At 47.9% G+C, this 19370-nt stretch overlaps 1 protein-coding gene across 3 annotated transcripts in view; it reads right to left on the bottom strand.

Moving 5' to 3' along the window:
* Window positions 1–19025, bottom strand: part of LOC144799967 (beta-galactoside alpha-2,6-sialyltransferase 1-like) — a 419348-nt gene extending 400323 nt beyond the window's left edge. Inside the window, exon 1 of one of the 3 annotated variants that reach the window (XM_078671614.1) lies at window positions 18795–19025. The gene's annotated coding sequence lies outside the window, so the exon portion shown is untranslated. Of the gene's footprint in view, window positions 1–2185; window positions 2208–18794 lie in introns of those variants that run through there. The other 2 variants (XM_078671617.1, XM_078671619.1) reach the window with 2 other exon arrangements.
* Between the last annotated feature and the right edge of the window lie 345 nt (window positions 19026–19370).

Here is a 19370-nt window from a genome sequence, read left to right as displayed (position 1 = left end):
AGTCAGGGCCCCCAGCTCTCCCCAGTTACACGTCATGACCCGTTTGCGCGCACCAGTAGGTTAAAGGTTCCAGCTGCCCATGAAGCCCCCTCCATGTATACACCCACTTATGACACTTCCGTGACGTCTACATCACACACCTCCGTGCACGCCCTGTGCACGCCTTCTTTTTACGCCCATATGTTCTTATCTTCCGTTTGTCACTTGTTACGCCTACTGTATTCAATGCAACTGTACTGTTTTACTATATATATTGTATGCTGTCAATGAAATGTTGAGATCGAGGTCGAGATTTGTCCCTTCCTGAGCCTTAGCAGGTGATGGAACCCGATGTCCATTGGCTCGAGCCACTTAATTAAAGCCCGTATGACTCAGATACCACGGATTTCTGCCTCTTATTTATTGAGCTATCCTTTTCAGTTAATGCATAGAAAAATAGTACCGGTAATTATTTATTTATTTACCACAGTGTAAATCATTTAACAGTACCAAACAACAAAATATGAAAGCCACACATCACAAAAGAAACAAGGCTCTGATTTATTAAAATAGAGTGTATTGTTAGAAATTTTTAGAGTGCAGGATGAGCAAAATCGTCCAAAGTGTTAGAGAGATATGCTTTTTCAAAGATGTTATCACGTTTAATTTTGACCACAAACAAGCATTGGTCAACATAAAGTTTAGACACTTTTCAAAAGTTTGTGAAAGTTAGGTCAGCTACTTCAGCCCAGCTTTGGTGACCAAATCCAACAGGATGACGTTCTGCAGGGCCAATGGGGTAGATTTGAACAGTTACCTGGCCACAAAAGTGTTTTTTAGACCAGCTCCAGCCTTTACATCACGACTGCCATAGACTTTAAAGAAGGGGCCCTGATGCTGGGGATGCAGGATGAAAAGATGCTCAAGGATGCTCTTGTGTAGGAAAGTGCCTCTTTTGACATGGTTAGCCTCCACTTTTTGTTTGGTGCATGATGTGATGTCGACTGAAAGTAACTGGGGCCCTGCCAACAAGGTCCCCAGTGCCAGATCTCTTTCCCTAAAACTGTACCACGATTGGCACAACTTCAGCAACCCCTGTAACTCCCTAGTAAATGGTGTCCCTGGTACCTAGGGCATTGGTGCTGAAGAGGGTCCACTAGGGCTGCAGCACCAAGATAATGCAAACTGCCATTGCAGGCTGCATGTCATGGTGCAGAGAAAACCGAACAGTCGACGTGGCACACACAGGTATAGGTAAGTCACCTCTACTGCAGGCCTTACAGTGCTATGGCTCGGGTGCACCCTATCCCATGTGTGAACATATCTACTTCACCATATATGACTCTTCAGTGTCTGAGTCCATTCTTAGATATTATAAGTACACAGGGAAGCCATAGAGAGTACATGGGCTGGGCATTCATCATTACGAGTTCCCCAGCTCCATGATGCCTTCACTTTACCCTAAGATGTTTGGTACCATGCATCTTGTCTTAATGAATCCTCACTGATGCCAGTGTTGGATTCATTGATAAATGCACACAGAGGGCACCTGAAAACCTACCAAAGACTAGTGTGGTCTCTGATGAGTTTTAGCCAGCCTGTCACCACTAGACGTGTTTCTGACGTCATGCGGTGAGAGCCTGCACTCTCAGAGGCTAGGAACAAAGCCTGCTCTGGGCAGAGGTTCTTCACACCTCCTCCCGGCCAGGAAGGCATTCCACGACAGGAATCTTCAAAGGTGATGCTGCCTTTGAAATGCAACCCAGGCATCTCCAGATAGTGGAGGATGCCAACCCCCCTGTCCTGCTCCACATTTGGCGGGAGGACAGGCAGGAATATTATTTAGAAGAGGAGTTGGGTCCCCATTCAGCCTGCACCACCCCTAAGGAGGGGCAGGTGATACGTAACCACCTTTTCAGTTTCCTCCATCTTGTTTGAGAAGGAATTAGCCAATTAGGGTCAGGGTTGTGTCCGCTCCCCGAAAGAAGTAGTCACATAGAGGGTGTAGACACCCAAAAGGTAGGTAGCCCATTGGCTACCACCTGTCTCCCCCAGTAACGCCTGTAAATTTAGTATTTACAGGGCACCCCCTAGACCCTGAACTTTAGATTGATGGAGACAAAGAAGACACAGACGAAAAAGAGCTGCTGAACCAAGAACGGAGTACCTGCTCCAGAATTTTTCACACAAAACCCTGCCTGCTTACCTTAAGGAATCAAAAATCATGATGTGCTGTCTTGTTCTGCTACTGTGAGGCTTTCCATGAACTCCAGAGTACCTCCAGCCCTTCGTCAATTGCCAGAGAACTCCCTTGGAGTAGAGGACCTACTCCCTTGCAATCCGCAGACTCCAGCAGAGAACCAACAGAGTCCAGTTTACCGACTTGCTGCTACCCGGCGAATCCAACAAAGCACCCAAGCAGGAAGAGGTACACTAGCTCTGGAAGGTCAGATCTGTCTCCCAACCAAATGAGAGGACACCAGGACCTACTGGATCTGTGCCGTAGCAATACCCGAGGTACCAGACTACCTGCAAACGAGACAAGGGGTCCAATCCAGACTCCAACTGCCCAGGAAGCAAGCACTTATCAAGTGACATCGAGAATGAATGAATGAATTTGTATTTGTATAGTGCAGGTCTACCGTGAGGCCTCCAGCGCTGAAGACAGGAACAGGTAGACAAGGCACAGGAGTTAAAGCAAGACCTTGAAGAGATAGGTTTTCAGGAGTTTTCGGAATGCCAGCAGATTAGGCCCCTTCTGCAGATTGGAAGGATGGGTGCTCCAGTGGTTAGTGTTGTTAAAGGGGAAAGAGCACCCGCCCAATTTAGCTCTTCGTATTTTCTTTGGGGTGGCGATATAGGAGAAGCTGGAGTGAAGGTTTCTGGAAGGATGATAGGGAGTGATAAGGGAGTGGGTAATGGCTGGACCATTATTTCGAAAGGCTCTGTGAGCCAGGCACATGGCCTTGAACTGTATCCTTGCCGTGATAGGGAGTCAGTGAAGGCTCCTTAGTGCTGGTTTCGCAGATTGCCTGCGCGGGATCTGGAGGAGCTGGCGAGCTGCACAGTTCTGGATCATCTGGAGTTTGTGAATAGTGATTCGGGGAGCTCCCAAGTAAAGGGCGTTCCCATAGTCCAGGTGAGAAAGAATAACAGCTTGGACCTCTGAGACCCACTTCCTGAGTGACCCAGCTGTCTGGAAATTATCCCTGCAACCTGCCGACCCCAACTGCAAAGACCTTTTGACACCCAGAGGCCGGCTGACCTATCTGCTCTGCACCCAGCCCGCCCGACCTGGGTACCGATGAACCAGTTGAACCCCCATGGTCCTGAGGCACTTGCAACTCGATCCCTCATTTGAGGTCCCCCGGACTTACCTGTATATCCTCCTGTGCAGCCTGTTTTTGGTGACACCCTTCTTCATAGTGCACCAGCTACCAACAACATCAGCACCCTGCTCCCAGCCGAATCCGGGACATTGCACCTTGGCCTGCTGCCGATTTTCAACTCTGAAGGGAAGCCCCCAAGAACCGACTGTGGAGTTTTATATGCATTTTTTAATTTTCTCCCATAAATTATCATTGTGCGCAATTACACACAACTGTTAATTATTTATCAAACTTTCAAAATTCATATCTTAAAAAGTATTTGCTCTAGAATAAAATTCGTTGTCTTAAAAATTATATAAAAATCTGTATTATTTTTGCAAATTGGTCTCAGATTTATTCTTCAGTTTGTGTGTCATTTATTATTTCTGTGAGCACAACAAATGCTAGTACTACCCTGTGATACTCCTAACTGCTCACCCACACTACCACAACTAGAGTGTTAGTATTATCTACTTTTACTCTGTGTACCAATTTGGCGCCCACTGGACTCTCTGCACAGTCAACTTCATTTTAGTACACTATATAGAGAACCTGCTAACTACATTAGTGGATCATCAGTTGGGTCTACGACTTTGTGTTTGCTGATACCACTTTGTCAATAAGTGACCACACAAATAAATCCAAAAATTGCCTTTAGCCAGTTGTATTTTTTGATTGGTCTATTTTTCCAAATTTCTTAAATTAACTGTTATGGCCTTGGTTAAGTCCCTGAAACCAATTGTTAGAATTTAAAAATCTTACTTCAGTTAGGACAAGTGTTACGATTTTTCTTTACTTTGCAAAAAGGTCTGAACTTTATTGCAAACATGAATAACCCACGGGACAAACTCAGTAGCTCGACCTGACACCATACCTAGGGGCCCATTACGATGTCGGGCGGATTGCCTCTGCCAGACTGGCGGTAGCCACCGCCGGCCTGGCGGAGGCAATCCGCCCGACATCCACACTAGTTCCTCCCCCGCCATATTAGTATGGCGGGGGGGACCTCGGCGGACGGAAAGACCATCCGCCGCTTTTCCGCCCCGGTCACCTTGTGGCCGGGGCGGAAAAGGAATAATATGGTGGCGGTGTCTGTCAGACACCGCCAGCCATATTATGATGGACATGTTTCAATGTCGGGCCAGTTGCGGGCCCCCAGGGACTCCAGGGGTGTGGGGGGTGCACATGGGGGGTATCTATGGTACCCCCCAGCACTTCCATGCACGGCATGGCAGGCACCGTGCGCTGCCTGCCATGCTGTGCATGGAAGTGCACAGCATGCTTTCCTGTCATTGTGGCGGGCGGTGCTGAGTGCACCGCCCGCCACAATGGTAGGAATGCGGGATGCGCCCGCCACTGTGGCAGGCGCATCCTAATGCTGGTGATGGGTCCCTCGCCCTTATGGCGGCCGGTCCCTATTACCACGAGGATGGCTGGCGGGCAAAGTCCACCCGCCATCCTAATGACCCCCCAAGAGTTGTCATACTCCCAGCTATGGGCCTTCTCTAAGGGTTATGGACTTGAAACTGGCTTGCATGCTACCAAAGATAAGCGTAGGAAGCTTTTGGCAGAATATGAGATCATCCAGTGGATGAAGATGATTCCCAGGGGAAACTCTTAGGATATGAAGATGCTGAGGAGGTGGTGGAAACTCCTGCGTCAGAAGAAGCTCCCTCAGGAGCTTGTCCAAGAAAGATTGGCTAGGAGGTTGGCTTTAGAAGCTCAACTCCTGGACAAAGTCAAACAGAGAAAAGAGATGGGCCTAGGACCCATCTCTAGTGTCAGCAATATCATAACTAGGGAGAAAGAGGAAGCTTTTAACGCTAAAATCCCAAAGTGATTGTCCCTAAATATACAGAAGGTGATGATATCACCAAGTGGTTTAGTGTTTTTGAGAGAGCTTGCATCAGTAGAAAGGTAGCCAAAATGCACTGGGGATCTCTCTTATGGGAACTGTTTTCAGGTAAAAGCAGGGATAGACTTGTGACATGGAACGAGGAAGATGCTGGGTCTTATGACCTCATGCAGGGTACCCTGATGGAGGGCTTTGGACTCACCCCTGAAGAATACAAGATTAAATTCAGGGAGACTCGAAAAACCCAGAGTCAGTCCTGAGTTGAATTTGTAGGCGTTTAAGTGAAAACACTAAGAGGCCCATTAGTATGTCGGGCGGATCGCCACCGCCCGCAAGGCGGTGGCAATCCGCTTGACATTTTCTCCCGCCCGAATGCCAATTACCCCGGCCACATTACTATGGCGGGGGGGACCCCGGCGGACAGAAACACCATCTCATCGACTCATCGACCAGGCGGAAAAGGTTTTAATATGGAGGCAGTGTCTGTTAGACATCGCAATTCATGTCAGGATGCTTGAGGGGATGTGCCTTTCCGTGGCGGCAACGCCACCACGGAAAGGCATGCGGTCTTTCACATTTGAGGCCCGTAGCGGGCCCCCAAGTATTGTGGGGGTTGGGAGTGCACATGGGGGGTACCTATGGTACCCCCCTGCATTTGCATGTACAACATGGCAGGCACTGCGCGGTGCCTGTCACTTTATTGATTCAATTGCACAACTTGCTTTTTTGGCATTGCGGCGTGCAGGGCTTTTAGCACCGCCCGCCGCAATGTTAAAAATGCAGGATGCGCCCACCAGTGTGGCGGGCGCATCCTAATTGTATGTGCGGTACCGCCGCATGCATTGCGGGCGGTCCCATTTCCCAGAGCAGGCCGCCCGTCATGCTAATGATGCCCTTGGTGTTTGGTTAACAGGTAACAATGTGCATGATTATGATGTGCTTTACAATTTAATCATGAAATAGCATCTGTTGAGTAATTGTTACAATGAGAAGTTACATCAGCACCATGTAGACTAGATCTACTTTTTTCTCAAGAGTTGGGGAAGGAGATAGACCACTGGGTCAAAATAAGGATAACCAGAACTACCAATGATGGGGGGTCACCAAATGAAAGAAGCCAAAAATACCCCCAGGGGAAATATGGTGACCAAAAAGGTAAAAACCCAAATGAGTCATCTAAATGCCATCAAATACCTACTCAGGAGGGAGGGCCCAGTAATGTTTCACTGCCTAAGGATGGGTACCAGGGGAAGAACTGGGATCCCAAAAAGGCTTGGTGTCATGATTGTAAGGCTCTTGGACACAAAACTGGAGACCCTAGCTGTAAAAACAAAGAGGGTGCCTCTAGCACACCTGCATTAAATGTATTGGTAAGTCTCCAGATGGGACCACAGGTGGGCACTGACTATGTCTGAGAGCCTGCGACGACAACTCTGATCATAGAGGGTGGAGTGGATATAGCTATCCTGGCTGCCTGGACCAGTATTATGGAAAAAAACAGGCAACAGAGACATATAAATGAGGTTAGAGTTGAATCTCTGTGAGATACTGGTGCCAGTGTCACCTTGGTGACTGAGCTACTAGTGTCCTCAGACCAGTACTTGCTGGGAGAGACTTATACAGTCCTTAATGCTGCAAATCAGGCTAAGTTGCATCTAATGGCATTGGTGTCCTTAGAATGGGGTAGGGTTACTGGCCACAAAAAGGTGGTGGTTTTGTCTGCAATTACCTGTACAGTGTCTGCCTGGCTATGATTTGGCATCCTCAGCAGGGGCTGAAGAAGAAAGAAAAACCCATGCAGCCATGCTGGGTATACCTGAATGGGTCTGTATAGAAACAAGAGCACAGTGTAGAACCCAAAGTGAAAAACAAGTGTTGGAGCCTGAAATTATGGACCAACCTTCCAAGAGAATGGGAAAGAAGTCCGGGAAACCATCTTCTATACAGACACCAGATCAAGTACCCTCTCCTCAGGGAGAAGACTTGTCAGTAAGCCTGGGCGGAGTTCGCAGAGTTTTACTCCACGGAACTCAGCAAAGTGCCAGAAAAACTCTGCCATGCTCTGCGGAGGTCCACCAGCGTGGAGTCTTTTAAGTAGTGCTGCTTGCACTGATGTTTAGCGACAGGGGTTTGTCCTGCACTCTAAAATAAGCACTAACTGCACTACGTCTCATGCCAGAGGGCGCTGCTGCTTTCTGCCACTCAAGTAGACATTCTACTCGAGCGGCAGCTTCCTCAACTTGAATGGCAGATTTCTCAACATGAGCAGTCGTGACCTGCTGCTACTGCCCGCAATGAGAAATCTCACCAGGAGGAGGTCTAACACGTTATTTTTACTCGCAAGTGCTCGCCAACTTAACGTTGGCGAGCCGCTTGTGAAAAGAAACTCAGCTCCGTGTCACTTCGCAGAGTTTTTGGGAACTCCGCGCTGACTGGGTAAAACTCTGCAAACTCCACCGGTGGAGCAGAGTTCTTTGCCCACCCCTACTTGTCAGCCCCAGAGGGAACTGAGTCCCAGGAGCATGGGCTTACATGGCAGATCTATTGGGACCAGAGGGGCTCTATAAGGAAGCCTGAACAGAAAAAGGGAAGTGTCAGTGGTTCCACAGGACCTATTGGAGGTGGAACTCCTTTGTACAGAGGCCAGAGACCCCGAATCTGGTGCTACCAGGAGAGTATTTCTCCTAACATTGCCCATGACATTTCCCTAGCAGGGCATCTTGGCCAAACCAAAACTTGGATTAAGTTGTTTAACCAATTCTACTGGCCAGGGATGTCTCACAAGGTGAAGAAATTTTGTAACACCTGTGCCACCTTTCAAGTCAATTGAAAGACGGGTAGCCACCTAAAGCCCCCTTTAATTCCACTTACAGTGGTTGGGGTATACTTGAGAGGTTTGGGAGTGACATTGTTGACCTCTTTGACACCCAGACAGCATCAGGAAACCGATTTACACCTGTGGTAGTGGATCATGCCACCAGATATCCTTAGGCCATTCCCCTGAGGACTACTACTGCTCCTGCAGTGGTTAAGCCTATCCTTGGTATTTTTATCAGGGTTGTGTTTCCAAAGGAGGTAGTATCAGACAAACACACATAACAAGTGTATTTGTAAAGCGCATGTTCACCCCAGCAACGGGGCATCTTGGCACTGAAATAACAGATGTATATTGTTACCCAACTCAAATGTACTCATTTTATCAACCTCAAATGGATGAAAGGCTGAGTGGACCCGCCGGGATTTGAACCTGTGACAATGAGGTTGAACACAGAGCCCTGCAGTGGATGCATTAGTCCACTGAGCCACCAGACCCGGCTTAGGTACAAACTTCAGTTCTGCATACTTAACCTTTTCGCTGCCAGGCCTCCCCCATGCCATGCCCTTTTTTGGCTATTTGGGAACAAGATATGGAGTTTAGAAGCAGTGGTTATTTGTGCATCTCTGGATTTGTGGGTACCCGTATTAGCATGTGAATTAGAGGGTATTGTTCAAAATGACTTCTTTTTACACACTGTCTTACATTTGGAAGGCAGAAATGCATAGAAAGTTAAATAGTAATAACAAGTGTTCTACTATTCTGTGTTCCCCGAAGTCTCCCAATAAAAATGATACCTCACTTGTGTGGGTAGGTCTAGTGTTTGCAACATTAAATGGCCCAAAACGCATGGACATATAACATGTTTCCACTGAAAACTGAACCATTTTTTTTGCAATGTGCCTAGCTGTGGATTTTGGGCCCTAGCTCAGTCGGCACCTAGAGAAACCTAGCAACCCTATACATTTTTTCAGACTAGACAACCAGGGGAATCCAGGATTGGGTGACTGGTGTGGCTTTCACCTCGTTCTGTTACCTACAATCCCTTGCAAAGCTCAAACTTTGTAAAGAAAAGGTACATTTCTTCACATTTAAGTGATGAAAAGTCTGCCAATTAAAATGTTACCTCACTTGTGTGGGTAGGCCTAGTGCCCGTAACAGAAAACGGTCCTAAACGCAACATGGAAACCTAGAGAAACACAGCAAACCTGTACTTTTTTTTAACTAGACACCCAGGGAAATCCAAGATGGGGTGACTGGTATGGTTTTCACCAGGTTCTGTTACCCAGAATCCCTTGCAAAGCTCAAACTTTGTAAAGAAAAACAGTTTCCTCAAATTTCTGTGATGAAACGTTCTGGAATCTGTGGGGAGCCACAAACTTCCAGCCACCCAGCATTTCCCCAAGTCTGCTGATAGAAATGGTACCTCACTTGTGTGGGTAGGCCTAGTGTCCGCAACAGGAAACGGTCCAAAATACAACATGGGCACATCACATTTTTGCAGTGAAAACTGACCCTTTTTTTTACAAAGTGTTTAGCTGGGGATTTTGGTCCCTAGCTCAGTCAACACCCTGGGAAACCTAAAAAAACCCTGTATATTTATTTTAACTAGATGCCCAGGGAAATCCAGGATGGGGTGACTTGTTTGGCTCTCACCAGGTTTTGTTAGCCAGAATCTCTTGTAAAGCCCAAACTTAGTTAAAAAAAAATCATCTTCCTCAAATTTTTGTAATGGAAAGTTCTGGAATCTGTGGAGAGTCACAAACTTCAACCCACCCAGCATTCTCCCTAGTCTCACAATAAAAAATGGTACCTCACTTGTGTGGGTAGGCCTCGTGCCCACGACAGGGACAGGTCCAAAACGCAAGTTGGGCACATCACATTTTTGGGGTGAAAACTGGCCCTTTTTTTTCAATGCACCTAGCTGTGGATTTTGGACCCTAGTTTAGTCGGCACCCAGGGAAACATAGCAAACCTATACATTTTTTTAACTAGACACCCAGGGGAATCCAGGATGGTGTAACTGGTGTGGCTTTCATCAGGTTCTGTTACCGAGAATTCCTTGCAAATCAAAACAAACACATTTTCCTCATATTTCTGTGATGGAAAGTTCTGGAATCTGTGGGGAGCCACAAACTTCCACCCACCTAGCATTCCCTTAAGTCTGCCGATATAAATGGTACATCACTTGTGTGGGTAGGCCTAGTGCCCGTGACAGGAAACGGCCCAAAACACAACATTGACACATCACATTTTTCCAGTAAAAACAGACACTTTTTTTGCAATATGCCCAGCTGTGGATTTTGGGCCCCACCTCAGTCAGCACTTGGGGAAACCTAGCAAACCTGTACATTTTTTAAAATTGGACACCCAGGGAATCCAGGATGTGGTGGCTTTGTGGCTCTCACCGGGTACTGTTACCCATATCCCTTGCAAACCTCAAATGTTGTAAAAAGAATACCAACATGTTCCTCACATTTCTGTGATGGGAAGCTCTGGAGTCTGCAGGAAGCCACAAACTGCCACCCACCCAACATTCCCCCAATCTCCCAATAAAAATGGTACTTCACTTGTGTGGGTAGGCCTAGTGCCTGCAACAGGAAATGGCCCAATACTTATTGAGGAGACATCAACATTATTTTTCATGAAACAACCTGGTTCTGCCTTTTTGGTCCCGGGCTCGAAGGCCATCTAGAGAAATCTACCAATCCCAGACATTTCTTAAAACTAGAGATGCGGGAGAGTCCAGGGAGGTGTGATTTGAGTGGATCCCACAATGTTTTCCTGCTCAGAATCCTCTGTAAACCTCAATTTTAGCTGAAAAAAATCACAGTTCTCTTACATTTCTGGCTGGGATCAGCGCAGCTGCACAAATTTCTTACCACACAGCGTTCCCATTGGTCTCCTGATAAAAATGATACCGCACTTGTTTGGGTGACCAATGCTAAATCCCCTAAAAACTCATTAAAAAAAATAGCGCTTTGAGCTCGCTGTGCCATCCCCTCAATCTCTATGTTTTAGGCCTTTCCCAGTAGCAGGCCCTTGTCCCACCCACTCAAGTGAGGTATCATTTTACTCTGGAGATTGAGAGGAACGCTGGGTGGTAGGAAATGTGTGCACACAGAAACATGTGGAAAATATGATTTCTTTAGCTAAATTTGAGGTTTGCAGGTGATTCTGGGTAAAAAAACATTGGGGGATTCACGCAAACCATACCTCTTAGGTCTCCTGATAAAAATGGTACCTCACTTATGTTGTTGGGCCAAGTAGCCATGACAGGGAAGGGCTCAAAATATATTGTGGAGACATCAGAAATATCTATCATGAAACAACCTGGTTTTGCAGTTGGGGGGGGGGGGTGCACCTGCGTTCTTGGTCTCTGGCTAGGCGTCATCTAGGGAAACCTACCAAACCCAGACATTTCTGAAAACTAAACACCCGGGGGAGTTCAGGGATCTATGGTTTGCGTGGATCACCCAACGTTTTCTTACCCAGAATCACCTACTAACCTGAAATATAGCTAAAGCAATCACATTTTCCTCACGTTTCTGTGTGGGAAATTTGTGGGAGCAATGGGACAACACAATTTTCCTACCAACCAGTGTTCCTCCAGGTCTCCTGATAAAAATGGTACCTCATTTGTGTGGGTGGGCCAAGTACCGTGACAGGAAAGGGTCCAAAAGGCTCCAAAACATATTGTGGAGTCATCAGAATTATCTATCACAAAACGACCTTGTTTTGCAAGGGGGCATCTGTGTTATTGGTCCCGGGCAAGGCAGCCATTTTGGGAAACATTCCAAACCCAGATATTTCTCAAAGCTAGACACAAAGGGGAGTCCAGGGAGGTGTAACTTACATGGATCCCCCAATGCTTTTCTTCCAAAAATCCCCTGCAAACCTTAAATTTAGTTAAAAAGTCACCTTTTCTTTACAGTGCTGAGTGGGAAGGTTGTGAGATCACTGCACCAGCACAAATTTTCAACCAGCCAGCATTCCCCTCAGTTTACCAATAAAAATGTTACCTCACTTGTATGGTTGCCCAAAGCCCTGTCAGCCTAAAAAGGTATGAAGAAACTGCCCTATTGGACTCACTTTGGTTCCCCCTCAGTTTTTCATTGCATAGGTATTTAGGTTCTCTGCTTTGGGCACCCATACAAGTGAGGTATTTTTTTTTTAGGAGACTAAGGTAAAAGCTGGGTGGTACAAACCTTGTGCCAGCGCAGTGATCCGACGAATTTTCCACACAGAAATGTGAGGAAAGAGTGAATTGTTAGCACAATTTGAGGTTTGTGGGGAATTCTGGGTAATAAAATGCTTGAGGAACCACACAAGCCACACCCTCAGCCAAGCACCATCCACGCACACCCCCAGCCAAGTGCCATCCATGCACATCGCCAGCCAAACACCATCCAAGCACATTGCTAACCAAGAGAAAGTCCACGCACATTGCCAGATAAGTAACAGTCCACGCATAATGCCAGACATATGCCATTTATGCAGACTGCTAGCCAAACAACAGTCCACGCACACGGCTAAGTGCTAGTCCACACACACTACCAGCTAAGCACAAGTCCACACATACTGCCAGTAAAATACAGCCAGCCAAAAGCCAGTAAACACAGACCATCAGCCGAACTCCAGTTCACACACACACACACACAGAAACTTTTGTTTGTGTATAATGGTTTTCTGCCCCCTTGGGAGAAGATGTTCCTAAACATATTGCTGATCTACACCAACGGGGGCAGAAGCAGCCAAAATGTGTTCACAAAAATAGGGGGCAACCCTTGCCTAAGGGGCCGGTCCCTGAAATGCCCATAAACCTATCTCTGGTGCCTAGTGGGCTCTCTGCCCCCCCCTAAGGGGGGCAGATCCGGGCTACTGCCAAATATGCCTGGTGTCTAGTGGGTTGTCTGCCCCCCAGGGGCAGATCGGGGATAATAACCCCATTTGCCCTCCAGGGCAGGCAGAAAGGCTGTCCCTTTTTTGTTTGGGGCGGAGCATTGGCATGACCATTTTGGGCAGCCTTCACCCTTACATATTCAAAACAAATAATCCCTGGTCCCTAGTGGGCTTTCTGGCCTCTCAGTGGGGAAATCAGGGGTAATTGCCATCATATTCCTCCTGGGGGTGCCGAAGGACTGTCACTTTTGTGTTGGGAGATGGGGGCATTGGCATTCTAATTGTAGGCAGCCCCACCCCTCTTTTATTAAAAAAAGATAATTCCTGGTGCCTAGTGGGATTTCTGCCTCTGGGCGGTAGAACAGGAGCTGGGCAGAAGGACTGTGGACATTATTCAGAGTGGTGGGTGCATTATAGTGCACATTTAGGGCAGCCCCTACCTCTAAAATCTAAAACAAAAAGAATCCCTAGTGTCTAGTGGGCGTTCTACCCCCCCAGGGACAGATATGGGGTGCTAACCCCTTCTGCCTCACGGGGTAAGGAAGACTGTTCTTTTGTGTTGGGGGTGAGGGCATTGGCATGCCCATTGTGGGAAGCCCCCACTCCTCTACTATTAAAAAGATATAATCCCTGGTGCCTAGTGGGCTTTTCTGCCCACCTGGGGGGCAGATCCGGCTATTGTACCCATCTACAACGGGGAGGGGCAGAAAGACCGTGCCAATTTTGGGAGAGGTTGGGGTATTATAATGCCCATTTAGGGCAGCCCCATCCCTAAATAGTCAACATAAAAATAATCCCTGGTGTCTACTGTGCTTTCTGCTCTCCCTCCCCCCCCCAGGGGGAAGATTAGAGGTTACTGGCCCCATCAGCCCCCCGGGGGGCAGAAAAACTGCATAATGCCAGAAACGTGGGGGGAAGCAAAAGCCCTTGGCCAAGGGGCTGCTTCACCCTCCCTGGTACCTAGTAGGTGGATCACTGCTTGGGGATTATCCTCCTGCGGCGATCCCCAAGCAGAGATCCACTAGGGAAGGGTACCAGCTCCTATTTGCATACATGCTCGGGCTGAGATAGCCCCGAAAGCATGTAGCCACTGAAAGTGAAATTAGTTGATCAGCTCATTTCACTTTCACTTTCAGTGTAATGACATAGGCCACCATGCATGCCATTCCTCACTACACTGAAAAATAAATACCTCTAGCAGCTTGAGAAGCTCTTCTCCAGCTCCCGAGCCTGACAGAAAAAAAGGGAATCCCTATGCTGTTTACAGCAGAGGAATTTCTGACTGGTGTGCAGAGAACGTAATAGTGTCCTTGGCAAAGCAGCATCACAGCCAAGGACGTAACAATTACGTCCTCTGCATGGAAGGGGTTAAAATACATGTGGGCTGAGTGTGGGGTGACTAAGAAGTTCACTACCCCAGACCATCTGCAGATGAATGGGCTTGTTGAAAGGTTTAACAAGACCTTGAAATGTATGATTGGTGGACCCCCAGAAAAGTTCAGAAGGAAATGGGATGTCTTGCTACCATGCATACTTTTTCCTTACAGAGAGGTGCCACAAAAGGGAGCAGGGTTTTCCCTCTTTGAACGTCTGTTTGGTCACCCGGTAAGGGGACCATTGTGTCTTGTGAAGGAAGAATTGGAGAGACATCTCAAAGAACCTACGCAGGATATTGTGGATTACCTGCTTGTCCTACGTTCCAGGATGGCTGAGTATATGGACTACTCTCAGTCAGGTTTCAGGCCAAAACACAGCACTGAGTCCACCCTTCTGTCGGTCACTGATGACCTGCACATGTACCAGGACAAGGGCTTCTCAGTAATCTTGGTTCTTTTAGATCTGTCAGCGGCGTTCGACACCGTGTCACATTCCATCCTGACTGAGCGGTTGTCGAACGCTGGTATTAAGAACAAAGCCCTCGCCTGGTTAAGGAGCTTCTTATCCGATCGCACCCAGAGTGTCACCATGGGTGCATATCGCTCAGCGGAGGTGGAGATAACAAAAGGGGTGCCACAGGGCTCCTGTCTAAGCCCGACCCTCTTTAACATCTACTGGCAAGAGTGATGCGCAAGTATGGCTTCATCCCAGTATCTTATGCTGATGATACGCAGCTCCTCTTCCCCTTCAAAAGCCTCTCCGCTGAAGTAAGAAACTCCTTCTCATCAGGTATGAAGGCAGTGGCACACTGGATGTCCTCCAACTGCCTTCAGTGTAACGTCAGTAAGACTGAAGTCATGTTGTTTGGAGAAGCCAGAATGCTATGGGCCCCGGATTGGTGGCCGCATGACCTGGGAGCAGCCCCCGAACCCAAACAGATAGTGAAAAACCTAGGGATCCGTCTGGATCAAGAACTATCTCTAAAACAACATATCAATTACATCTCTGGTTCTTGCTTCCACACCATCAGCCTGCTAGGTAAGGTTTTTCCTCTGCTACCAGATTCCTTTAGGAGAACGTTAGTTCAGGCACTTGTTCTAAGTCGGATTGACTATTGTAATGGCCTGTTGCTTACTGCCAATGAAGGCGTGCTGGCTAAGCTCCAGGTCATTCAGAACACGGCGGCCCGCCTAGTTCTCAATGTCCCGCCAAGAACTCCATCTAAGCCCCTCCTTGAGCGCTGCACTGGCTTTCCATCCGGCAAAGAACCAAATTCAAAATATGCTGCCTGATACATAAATGTCTACATGGACAAGGACCCGCATATTTTGAAAACAAATTTGTCCCCTACATTCCAACTCGATCGCTAAGGTCAAGCAATAATCTGCTTCTAGTGGTGCCCTGTGCTAGAAAAGCGAGGCACGGGAACAAAGCATTATCTATTGCAGGACCCACATTATGGAACAGACTCCCTCTGTCCCTGAGACAGTGTACAGAACATCTTAATTTCAGGCGGCAACTGAAAACCGTACTGTTTAAAAATGAGATCTAGCTTCTTTTCAGGTTAAAACCTCTGTCAAACTGGCTCCAAAAGCGCAGAGATACTCCACCTGGAGTCGATTCAAGCGCTATACAAACCAACAAATAAATAAATAAATAAATAAATATGAAAAAAGCAAACAAAAACCTTGAGGCCAGCCAAGAGCTCCAGAAGCTCGGGTATGACTAGAAGGCTGCAATGGTGGAGTTTCAACCAGTCAAAATGTATGTTTTTTTGCTGCCTCTGGCCCCTAGGGCACTCTAGGAGAAATAGACTGGGTCCTACTCTATCCTTGAGAGAAAAGGGGAGGTCACCTACTTGCTGGACTTTGGCACATGCAGGAACCCCAAGAGGGTCATCCATGGAAACCGCATTTAACCCTATCATGACAGGAATGAAGTGACCATGCTGATGGTCACAGACGAGGCTCAGGAAGTAGAGAGTGGACCTCTCCCTGACCTCCTCTCAAACAACCCTAAAAATGGGTCAGTCGAAGGTGCGGTCTTGTTGGATACCCAATTGCAGACTGGTTACATGGGCCCATTCTAATTTAGAAGTGTCTCCCTGTCTTCAGATGTAGGCCCACTGTCCATCAAACCGGGTTTTTGGAGAGTGAGGGTTGTCCTATGATGAAGCATGGCACCTGGTGGTGTGTGAGGACAACCTGTTACATTTTTGTATGTCCACCACTCCTATTAAGTAGTGCTAAGAAAGACACTGTTATGCAATTGAATATAATTCTCGGGCAGCTTAATTTATGTACATATAGTAAGTTGGAGACCAGCTCACCATTGAGACCCCGTAGCCTATAGTTCCTTCCCCTGGATACCCCTGGGGTTGTGTGTTGACGTAAAAAATAATGTGACCTTCTGTAATGTAACTGCTGCTCATGTAAAGCGCTCCAATACCTCGGTAGAGTTCACGCTATATAAAACTGCAACAACAACAACAAAAATAAGCAAAATTAGACAGGTGGCAGCATGGCTCCTGAGTGGCCTAGTTCTGGATGTACACCCCCAATTGGGATGCACACGCCTCTCTGGAATGTGTGTGACGTGTGGGCTCGAAGCTGATGTGATGTGTCGAGATCAACAACGCATGCGCTGCCTCGGCAAGACCTAAAAATGGTACCCAGATCTTTGTGCCAACGCTGTTGCCACTGCAGCAACAGTTACAGTCCTGCCAAGTGTCACGCCTCTCGTGTGACACTAACGCATTTCAGTGTGGTGTTCCGCAACACCGCACTGAAATGCTTTGTCACGCATTTTTAACGTCACTGAAACTGGTTCCAGCGATGGTGCTAGCGCGCCGGCTTTGATGCTCCAGACTTGCTGCCAGCAGCTCCGGCAGGGTGGCTCATAAACAGTTAAAATAAGTTCTTGTGCTCCTCAGCTCTGTGAGTCACTGAAAGTGCTGGCTGAGAGGCTGCCGTGCTACAATGTTGCATTTGAGGCCTCAGCCGCCTGCCAGCCTGGCTGCGTTAATTAATTAATACCCGGGCCGCCCGCGCCGCGGCGCCGTGCGCCAGGCTGTCTTCCAGCCCACACTCTGCCCATTAAACACGTGGGACAGGGCCAGCCCACAAATCCGGATGTGACCTCACGCGGTCCTGTAGCAACTAGTGATGTCGCCAGAGAAGAAGCGGCGGGGGATTCCTAGTGCAGGCATGCCAATGACATGATTCCAGTGTGCTGTCTCAGCTGCTGCGTGCTGCGAATAAACTAATAATTATTATAGACCACTCAGCGGCGTTCAGGGCAGCCCGACTCAGCATTCGTCGCATACTACTGTCAGTGATAGAATAATGGCCCACCTGGCTGCGGCGCTACACTGAGATGATCGGCGCGGGGAGTCTGCCAGGAGTAACGCGAACCTCTGATGCTTGCGCCTTGAAATGACAAAGCATGCAGCACCCAAACGTAAGGAGCAGAGCAGGTTGTAACACGTTTTGTGCCAACAACTCCCCTGAATACTCAAAAGTCCGATGCAGAGTCCTGCTCGCATCGTCAGACACGTCAGGCCTATAGATCTACAGACAAACCAAACTGCAGCTAGGCCTCTGCTGTAAGAGCTCAGGGCACAGCAGTCGAGCCGTCGCCTAGAAAGAGAGCCTTCATACACAGCAGAGACTTGGCAACTGCACATCTCACAGAAAAGCGCGTGGAAGCTTGAATACGCAGTAAGGAAGAGGTCAGAAATGTCTTTTTTTTTTAAATAGTTTGAAGTTCTCTGGTTGCGATCTGTAGTGTTCATCATGTATTCAAGTTAGATGCAATTGACATGAATACTGTTGCACACTGCCTACACGTCGCAATTCCTTCCTGTAAAAGTAGTTCCTTTCGTAATCTGTGCCAGCCAGCCTCCCTGTGGCATACAAACCCCAAAATGCAGTATTACCATCAGCACATTTCACTCATCATCATCAAAGTGAAATGACGGGCTCCTGCAACAAACTGATTCTTGGAGCATTTCAATTGCTTTTGTTAATGACAAACTTTCAGGGCAGTTGTAACTCATGTTCCTGACACCCAGCCAATACCACGTTTTTCGGCTGGGTGTCTGCAAAATTAAATACAACGGCCTTGTGCTTTGGAGCAGTTTTAGTTTTTCTTTAGTCAAATAGGTGTAATTATTAATGTTTATATGTTTTTCTTGTCTTTATCGCTTGATTTTGCTTGCGAGAAAGTGTCACTCATATTTGTTGAATGTCACTGATAATTACACTGATATTATGAAAATGTCACACGTAAGCAATCTGAAACCTTGGCAGCTATGCAGTTAGAATAATCTAATGAGCAAGTTAAATAAAATGTGTGCTTATTCTAATATGCACATTTACGCACAAAAATAATAATAATTACAAGACGAAGGAAAATAGACATAAAATACACATCTGTAATAAATGTCCCGGGAGATGACAGAGAAGACAGACTGCCGCAGGGAGCAGTAAAGAAATACCTCTTCGACGCTGACACGCACAGCTACTGCGCCACTGGACCCGGGGCCCAGCGGGGGCCACAGACCGGGCACGACGCCTGCTCTTCTGCCCTCTGTAGGGCTTCACCAGGAGCTACGGTCAGGCCTGGTAAAGGGCTCGATGCCAGTCCCCAGTTGTACCAAGCCATCAGGTCTGAGCCCCTCTGCGAGAGCTGGGCAGACAGAGATCTCATATTTAATGGTGTCAAAGAGTTCATTGCAGAGCACGACCTTCCATTTGCATTGGTTAAAACTGCACACGTGGCACTGGAGAGAGGCCCTCGACCTATATCTATGGCTCGAGTGGCTGGCAGGGCTCCCAGGGACGTTATCTCCCTGGTGCACATTGTGGCAGCTCCCTCAAGACTACTGGGAGGGCTGAGGACCAAGGAACCCGCAGGCCAGCTCGCAGCCCTGGGGCAGGGCCAGACAGGCCGCGCAGCTCTGGAGCAGGGCCGGACAGGCCTCTGCAGCCCTGGAGCAGGGCTGGACAGGCCATGCAGCCCTGGGGCAGGGCCGGACAGGCCACGCAGCCTGGAGCAGGGCCGGACAGGCTAC

The sequence above is a fragment of the Lissotriton helveticus genome, chromosome 12 (assembly GCF_964261635.1).
Source record: "Lissotriton helveticus chromosome 12, aLisHel1.1, whole genome shotgun sequence".
In the NCBI taxonomy this organism is placed as follows: Eukaryota; Metazoa; Chordata; class Amphibia; order Caudata; family Salamandridae; genus Lissotriton; species Lissotriton helveticus.
The sequence above is the reverse complement of the archived record's forward strand: the minus strand, read 5'-3'. Positions and strand labels throughout refer to the sequence as shown.